This window comes from Macaca fascicularis, chromosome 10 (assembly GCF_037993035.2).
Source record: "Macaca fascicularis isolate 582-1 chromosome 10, T2T-MFA8v1.1".
Lineage (NCBI taxonomy): Eukaryota > Metazoa > Chordata > Mammalia > Primates > Cercopithecidae > Macaca > Macaca fascicularis.
Genome location: NC_088384.1, coordinates 29,166,367 through 29,175,498, shown reverse-complemented (window position 1 = coordinate 29,175,498; position 9,132 = coordinate 29,166,367). Strand labels below are relative to the sequence as shown.

The following is a 9,132-nucleotide window of genomic DNA, read 5'->3' as shown; positions in this document are numbered from 1 at the left end:
GTGAGCCAAGATCAGGCCACTGCACTCTAGCCTGGGCAACAGAGTGAGGCTCAATCTCAAAAAAAATGATAAATAAATATTATTAAGACAAAAATCACGACGACATTACATAAACCAGGTTATGCCAGTGATTTTTGAAAATATCAAAACAGTTTTATAGAAAAATATAACTTCAGGCCAAGTGAGGTGGCTAACGCCTGTAATCCCAGCACTTTGGGAGGACGAGGTTGGTGGATCACCTGACCTCAGGAGTTCAAGACCAGCCTGGCCAACATAGTAAAACCCCAACTCTACAAAAAACACAAAAATTAGCTGGGTGTGGTGGCTCACGCTTGTAATCCCAGTTACTCAGGAGCCTGAGGTAGGAGAATCACTTGAACCTGGGAGGCGGAGGTTGCGGTGAGCCGAGATCGCGTGACTGCAGTAGAGCCTGGGCAACAGAGAAATTCTGTCTCAAAAGAAAAATATAACTTCAAAAAAAATGAAGTAGGAAGAAACAGAAAAGTTTGTCTAGATCTAGAACCATTAAAAGAATTGAAGGTTTATTTTAAAATCTGTATCCCATCCCTTCAAAAATCTCACAAAAAAACAAAACCAAAGAAAAGCACCTGGCCCAGATGATTTTTTTTTTTTTTTTTTTTTTTTTTGAGACGGAGTCCCGCTATTTCGCCCAGGGTGGAGTGCAGTGGCCAGATCTCAGCTCACTGCAAGCTCTGCCTCCCGGGTTTTTACGCCATTCTCCTGCCTCAGCCTCCCGAGTAGCCGGGACTACAGGCGCCCGCCACCTTGCCCGGCTAGTTTTTTGTATTATTTAGTAGAGACGGGGTTTCACCGTGTTAGCCAGGATGGTCTCGAACTCCTGACCTCGTGATCCGCCCGTCTCGGCCTCCCAAAGTGCTGGGATTACAGGCTTGAGCCACCGCGCCCGGCCGGCCCAGATGATTTTATAGACAAGTCCAGCAAACATTAAAAAGAACATGAAGTTTTTATCTTCTACATAATTTTTAAAAATTAATTAATTAATTAATTTTTGAGATGAAGTCTCACTCTGTATCCCAGACTGGAGTGCAGGGGCATGATCGCGGCTCACTGCAACCTCCACTTCGGAGGTTCAAGCGATTCTCCTGCCTCAGCCTCCAGAGTAGCTGGGATTACAGGTGCACCCAGCTAATTTTTTGTATTTTTAGTAGCGATGGGGTTTCACCATATTGGCCAGGCTGTTCTTGAACTCCTGACCTCAGGTAATCTGCCCACCTCAGCCTCCCAAAGTGCTAGAATTACAAGTATGAACCACAGTGCCCAGCCTATATCATCTTTCAGAAAAAGAAGCAAATGGAATTCTCCCCAACTCATTGTGAATTTAGTGTAGGCTTAATACCAAACCAGACATCAATAGTACAAGGAGGTAAAAGTATAGACTAACTTCTTATGGACATATATGCAAAAATGCTAAATAAAATATTAGCAAATAATCCAGCAATGGATTAAACATGTATCACGACCACGTTGTCGTTTTTAGGAAATTAAGATGATGTCATAAAAGAAAAAACTATTAAAGTAGTACAAACTATCAAAGGAAAAAAACCTGTATGATCATTGCAATGGGGTCATTTGTGACATCATATAATTTTTTTTCTTTTTTTTTTTAAGTTTTTTGACTGTAAGTTTATTCAATGCAAAATAATCCTCTTCAATTTTACTGAGGTGGCTGACTGCGTCCACGACCAAATCCACCTGTAAACTGGAATTCGGTTGTTGACCCAGTCCCAGCCTGGGCTTTCTTGTCAGCACCAGGAGGCACAGCACTCCCTCTGTATGTATCTCTGTCGGCTTCCCCTCTTGTGAGTCTTGCAGGTCGCTCACCCTCCAGACCTTTAGGACTAGGCCTGCCAGTCCCTGGACGGCTGCAGTGTAGGGTGGCAGGCACAATCTCCGGGGGCAGATGAAGATAATCACGAAGATACTGGATACCCTTATTGATAAGGTACCAGTAGAAATGTCTTCAGGCAAACTGTTCCTTCATGTAGTAGCCTCCGGACTTGAAAGACTGCATGGCCTTCATGACATGAACGTTGAGCACATTCTTTTTTTTTTTATTTGAGATAAGTCTCACTCTGTCGCCCAGTCTGGAGTGCAGGGGTGCGATGTTGGCTCACTGCAACCTCCGCTCCCTGGGTTCAAGCAATTCTTCTGCCTCAGCCTCCCGACTAGCTGGGATTACAGGTGTCTGCCACCGCGCCCAGCTAATATTTTTGTATTTTTAGTAGACACGGGGTTTCACCATCTTGGCCAGGCTGGTCTTGAACTCCTGAACTCGTGATCCGCCCACCTCGGCCTCCCAAAGTGCTGGGATTACAGGCGTGAGCCACCGCGCCTGGCCGGGCACATTCTTATCTGCCAGTTCCAGGTGCTTAGGCAGGTGGACATCCTTCTTGACCACGGTGACTTCCTCCTTAAAAAGGAGTTCATAAATGGCAAGCCTCTTCTTAGGCATAAGCATTCTGGGGAGGAGCAGCCGCTAAGGCGGCAGGGTGGTCCGGATGGGGGGCCGATGGAACTCGAACTCTACCAGAATTTCTTTAATATTATATATATATATTGCTCGCTTATTTGTCTGTTCCTTATGTACCCAGAGCGCCAGTAGGACAGGGCTTTGTGTTTTCCTCACCACTGTCTGGCTCATGCCTAGGACAGTCCTTGGCACACGGTAAACACGCTGAGGAGCGCCTTTGGGACTAGCTGACTCTGAGCATCATTCCGCAGGGTCCAGTGGGGCCTCTGAAGCGACCGGTCTTGCCAGGCTCCAGCCCAAGACCTAACGCATGCGCACCGGCTGGCCGGCTATTTTTTCTTTTTCTTGAGCGACCGAGTAGCAGGGCGCCTGCGCGACCCAGTGCCGGAGGAACGCGAGCTAGAGATTGGGGGGACAGCAGCGCCTGCGCAGTGAAGGAATGTGGGCGGGGCTCACACGGCGCCTGCGCAGGCGGCCGCAGGCCCGCTGGGCGCGAAGGGGCGGTCCAAGGGCGGGGGCCGCGAGGGAGGCAGGGCGGGCCCGGCAAACGGCGCCGCGGGGTTGGCTGCTGCCCTGAGGCCGGACTCAACGGGTCTCTGCTGAGCCACCGGGTGAGCTCTCCGCCCAGCCCAACCAGGAGATTGCGAGAGAGCGATGCGGTGCTGCGCGGTAAGAGTCACGGCCGGGTTCCCGCAGTGTTCGCTGGCGGGTTGGTTTATCGCCTCAGCGCCGCCCGCGCGGCCGCGCCCGGGCGTCCCCGCAGACCCCGGCAGGCCCCGCGCCTGCGCCGTCCCTACTCCTGGGCCCCTCCAGTGTGTCCCGCGCCTGCGCCTTTCTCTTCCCGCGCCGTCCTCATTCTGGGCTCTGGGGCTCTTGGGACTACCCGCAGCCTTCGCCGCGCAGACCCACGGGCCTCCGTCCGTTGGTGTTGGGGTTCATCTGGTTCTGCGACCCTGCTTGCGGCTCGTCTGTCTGCTGACAGGTCGGGTGCGACCCTCGTGCTTGCCTTTCGGGCGCTACAGGAGAGGCTGGGGCTGCCGCCCCATCTCCTGGGTCCCCTGCCTGGGGCGGGGACGGCGTTGTTCAGTGGCCCCAAGGGCGCAGCGCGGGCAGCAGGGGCCGCGGGCGGCGGACCCCGGGCCTGCTGCGGGTGCTGCTTCTGCTGTGGCCGGCGCCCCAGGCGGACGGAACGTCCTTTCTTCTTGAGAGGAGGTTAATTGCATCAGGTTGGATATGAATAATCCGGTGCCTGGCTGAGGAATTTTGCGTTTCCAGGAATTTGGTAATTGTAGTACCTTAAGTAGTTAAGTCTAAGACATCATAGTCACCAGGCACGTTGGGCAAGCTGTCCTGGAGATGACGAAAAGAAATCAGTTTCCAGTAGTTTTAGCACATTTACAGAACACGCAAAAATTCTGTGATCATTCAAATGCAGGGAACCTTGATTTGTTGATGTCCTTGATCATTTGTCCCAAGTACAGGAAGGGCGAGGAAAAGATTCCCGTGAATACTGCCCAGGTGATTTCAGGGAACAGTGTTTTCTTTTGTCCAAAGAGCCTCTTAAGCCATTGATAATATTTCCCAAGCTCATAACAGATACAAGCCTTTAAAAAATGACGATTGCTCTAACCCAGTAGGACACATCTTGCGATGAAATCAGAGCTATAGGCTTTGTAGACAACAGCAGTCATTTCTGGTGGCTTCGGGGAGTAGAGGGGGACTGCAGTTTTGCCAATATAGGTGATACCAGAGGGACTTTAGTAATTTTTTCTTCATAATTAAAAACCAAGCCAGGCGCGTTGGCTCACGCCTGTAATCCCAGCACTTCCGCAGGCGGGGGCCAGCGAATCACCTGAAGTCAGGAGATCAAGACCAGCCTGACCAACATGGTGAAATCCTGTCTCTACTAAAAATACAAAAATTAGCCGGGCGTGGTGGCACGCGTCTGTAATCCCAGCTACTCAGGAGGGTGAAGCAGGAGAATCGCTTGAACCGGGGAGACGGAGGTTGCAGTGAGCCATTTTGCGCCACTGTACTCCAGCCTGGGCGACAGAGCCAGACTCCGTCTCAAAAAAACAAAAACTAGACATAACAAGGCAGAGCGTGGTGGCTGACGCCTGTAATCTCAGTAGTTTAGGAGGCCGAGGCGGGCAGATCACTTGAGGTCAGGAGTTCGATAACAGCCTGGTCAACATGGTGAAACCCCGTCTCTACAAAAAATGAAAAATTAGCCGGGCGTGGTGGCACATGCTTGTGATCCCAGCGGCTCGAGAGGCCAAGGCAGGAGAATTGCTTAGGAGGCAGAGGGTGCAGTGAACCGAGGTCTCGCCACTGCATTCCACCCTGGGCGACAGAATGAGGCTCCCTCTCAAAAAAGGAAAAAAAACCCAAAACACAGCCATTACATTATACATGTATGTTATAAAATAAACCAATATAGAAGGGTATATAGTGAAAGGAGAAGAACTGTTGGTAAAATTGTTTCTATGAATAAATGGCTAATCCAGTGTTTTTTCCTCCAGAAAAACACCTTTTCCCCTTTGATTTAGTGTACACCACACAGAGTCGCTTAGCTGACTCAGCGACTTTTTAGATCGCTGGAGAATGCTTCCTAATGGTTGCAGGTGTGTAGGGGTTTTCTTGACATTTTCAGTAAGAAAGTGAATGCTGTGCCATAGGAAAGCTTTATCACTGGTGCACGTTGGCAGCCAACCAAATACTTGAGTGTCAAGTGTGGTATCTAGTGAGTGGAGAATAACCGTAATAATTTCAATTACAGTTGTAGTTAAAGTGAAGTTTGTATCAAAATTTCTGTTTTAAACATGAACTTTTAGGAGGTGTATCTGCAGTGTTTCCTCCTCAGATGTGATTTCTCTGAAGCAGTGGTTCTCTATAACTGACTTGACTCACAATGCATCTGATATTTCGAATGATTTAAGTGATAGTATCAAAATTACTGTCGTATACATATTTAAATCACATGACTAACCTGCGTGTGGTATTATGCAAACTGCTCAGCTCAGTAAGGGAACAGAAATAAGAAAAAAAGGACAATATTGGGAGTCGTTTTATACAATTAAATTTATTCGATTGAAGGACTGTCCTTTCTAAAAAAGAAGTCCTACTTTCTTGGTGTTAAAATAAAGCATCTTTTATGAAATGATGGTGATAGTAAATGGTGATATATGGTAAATGTAAGTAGCAAATACAAGGTTAGTTATTGTGATTTTTAAAAATAAAGAGAGCAAAGAGTCTCTTGTTTTGCTGCTGTTAGGGAGTTCAGGAAAAAGTTCCTGGGGCTTTTGCTTTTAAGAAGATACAAATTTAGATTATTTCTTTAGAGTAAATATGAGTTTATTTCGAGGTCATTTGTCACAGTCTACTGAGAAATCCATTGAGAAAGCTGTTAAGTTTGCCTGGCATTAAAGATGTTCCTATTCTGATCATTGTTAAATCGATCTTTTCTTATTAGATATAAAATGTCAGGAGATATTTTATTTTGAGACAGAGTTTCACTCTTGTTGCCCAGGCTGAAGTCCAATGGCTTGATCTTGGCTCACCACAACCTCCACCTCCCGGGTTCAAGTGATTCTCCTGCCTCAGCCTCCCAGGTAGTTGGGATTACAGGCATGTGCCACCACCCCTGCCTAATTTTGTATTTTTAGTAGAGACAGGGTGTCTCCATGTTGATTAGGCTGGTCTGGAACTCCCGACCTCAGGTGATCTGCCCGCCTCGGCCTCCCAAAGTGCTGGGATTACAGGCACGAGCCACCTCACCTGGCCCCAGGAGATTTTTTTGTGTTGTGGTGTGCCAACAAAATAAGCCTAGGCAGGGAAATTCCTTCTGGTGCTTGGAATTGTTAGTGCTGAATAGACTAGCTGCGAGGTAAAGAAACCCCACGGTGTTTTCTATCAGTTCAGAAATCACTGTGACCTCAGTCTTTTGCTGTGAAATAACATGACCATTAAGAAAGTAGGCTTAAATAATGTATTTTGGGTATGTCGAGGGGGAAGGACAGTTACGATCTGTTCCAAAGTGAACATAAGAGATGATCCCTGTGTCTGTCAAGCCTTTAAAATTTATAGTGCTTTTCTGTTAATCTCAAATAAGGTTTAGAGTTATTGTGGCATAGTCTTAAAACCTGCAGTATATCAAAAGGCACATTTTTAAAGCATCTTGAATTGAAATTAATAATGTAATATCTACTTTTTCAGAATAGTAGTTTTTACATTCTGAAGACTTGACTGCTCTCAGCCACTTCTGAGTTCTCTATTTTCAAAGATAATTTGGTAACTCCATAAAGGAAATCTGTAAATAAGAGAAGAGAGTGAATATCTTTTAACAGTGTTTTTCCTGATCTTTTCTAATATCTTCGTTGTGGTTCTGTCCTTTAGTTTTTGGTTAAATCCTGAGCTTTACTTCTGCCTGTATCTTCCCAAACTATTAATCTGTTCACAGTCACTCTCCCATTTAAACCCTTCAACAGCCCCCCTACCTTCGTAATAAGGTCTCCTTAGCTTGGTATCCAGAACACTTCAATACTGGCCTTTGACCCCTGTTCTCCTTCCCCCATCTCTGTTTAGGTGCTTCACTGAGCTGCAACGAACAGCTCTTGGCCCCTTGAAATCTCTCCAGTCTCCTTGTCTCCCTCTGCTGGAATATTCTTCTCTCACTTCATCTGATCATTGCCTTCAAAACTCAGCTCATTTTCTTATTTCCTTGCCCTTTTCATGTCCCTTGTTTTCCTCCAATTAAATTAATGTTCCAGACTCAAAAGAAAAACGGCTCAGCTCAGGCATTACCTTGTCTGGAAGGCTTCCCTAGTCCTCCTGCCTCCTGCAGACTTGTCTGGTACCCTGTACATTCGGGATTTGGCACACTGTGTCTCGTCTGCGGCCTCCACTGCACGATGAGACCGTAAGTGTGTGGCTTGACAGAAAGTTGTTCAATCTTTTGTGCTGGTACAGTGCTGGGCATGGCACTGTTACAGAGGAAATGGGCCACTTAAATCCTGCCCTTAGGAGCTTTTATTCTAGTTGCACTTGACCCTGCCAGCTGTGAGACACTTCCCAGTAGTGCATACCAACTTTCAAAGTCTATTTAATTGTATCTTAGCGTCTGATTCCAGTCTTATTTCTTGAAGGAGGGGAGTGTCTCTAATGTCTTATTTTAGCACCCAGAGACCAGGTAGGCATCATTTTTGTCCCAAATTCTGGAAGGAATGTGCATTTGGCACAGATTACTTCCCTTTTTTTCTTGTACACCTTTCACCTTTTTTTTAAGTTTGATGTGTTTGAATAGTAAGGATTTAAGAGATTAAGATTAAATTTCAACTTTGTCTATTGTGCGTATAGCCTAAGGAAAACAAAAAGTTAAAGAGGAAAAATACATTGCCTCTAAAAAGAAGACTCGTTATTAAACTTTTTTTATTTTTAATTGTTTTCAGAGACTGGGTCTCACCCTATTACCCAGGCTGGAGTGGTGAACACAGCTCACCATAGCCTTGAATTCCTGGGCTCAAGGGTTCCTCTTGCCTTAGCTGTCTCACTAGCTGGGACTGCAGGCCCGCACCAGCACACCTGGCTCATTTTCAAAAATTGTTTTGGAGAGTCATGGTCTCACCGTCTTGCCCAGGCTGGTGTGGAACTCCTGGGTTCAAGCAAACCTCCCGCCTTGGCCGCCCTAAGTCTTGGGATTACAGGCATTAACCATTGTGCCCAGCCTAAACTTTTCTTTTTTAAATGCTGAGCTGTACACAAAAGAAAGTAAAGGTGTTGGTCAAGCCTCGGAAAGAAGTATGCAAAGAAACTGGTGGTAGCCTGGATGTGATGGCTCATACCTGTGATTTCAGGGCTTTGGGAGGTGAAGAGGAGAGGATTGCTTGAGGCCAAGAGTTCAAGACCAGCCTGGGCAACATAGTGAGACCCTGTCTCTACAAATAAACATTTTATAATTAGCCGAGTGTGGTGGTACACACCTGTAGTCTCAGCTACTTGAGAGGCTGAGGCAGGGGGATCTCTTGAGCCCAGGTGTTTGAGGCTGCAGTAAGCTAGGATCAGACCACTGCTCTCCAGCCTGGGCTACAAAGTGAAACTCTGTCTCTAAAGAAAAACATGCTGGTGGCATTGTCAAGATTTGTCAAGAAATAGCCATGACGCTGGGCCCAGTGGTGCGCACCTGTAGTGCCAGCTGTTCAGGAGGCTGAAGTGGGAGAATCTCTTGAGCCTAGGAGTTTGAGCTCAGCTTGGGCAGCATTGCAAGACCCCAGTCTCTCAAAAAATAGGTCAATAAGGTTTATTTTAATTAAACAAGAAAAATAAATATCTGCTAAAATTTAAAGCTATTCTATTCTTCCTCTCTCTCTTCTAGTGTTCTCAGGGAAGATCCCAACTAAGCCATTTTCCAGTGGCACCTCTTCCACCATGAATTCCTGAGGCAGTCTGATGGGGCTACTTTATTCCAGAACAATCACCGTGAGACCTTTTCTCCCAATAAATGCTCTTTTCTCTCCTTAATATAATCTCTTGCTTACAAAACACTGGTGTCTCCTTATCATGGTTTGGTTCTACCCCACTGGGCCCAAGAATTCTTGCCCAGGAGCAATTGAATTTTCTTCTTT

At 46.6% G+C, this 9,132-nt stretch overlaps 1 protein-coding gene and 1 pseudogene across 15 annotated transcripts in view; one reads left to right on the top strand and one right to left on the bottom strand.

The window, feature by feature from the left end:
- Positions 1-1,560: 1,560 nt before the first annotated feature.
- On the bottom strand, positions 1,561-2,632 carry LOC102136572 (small ribosomal subunit protein eS10-like; annotated as a pseudogene).
- A 368-nt stretch (positions 2,633-3,000) lies between these two features.
- SPECC1L (sperm antigen with calponin homology and coiled-coil domains 1 like) overlaps positions 3,001-9,132 on the top strand; it is a 147,439-nt gene continuing 141,307 nt past the window's right edge. For 4 of the 15 annotated variants that reach the window (XR_012418956.1, XR_012418959.1, XM_065522425.2 and 1 more), the window contains exon 1: positions 3,001-3,181. The gene's annotated coding sequence lies outside the window, so the exon portion shown is untranslated. Of the gene's footprint in view, positions 3,795-8,882; positions 8,987-9,132 lie in introns of all 15 variants that reach the window. The other 11 variants (XR_012418955.1, XR_012418957.1, XM_074004273.1 and 8 more) reach the window with 5 other exon arrangements.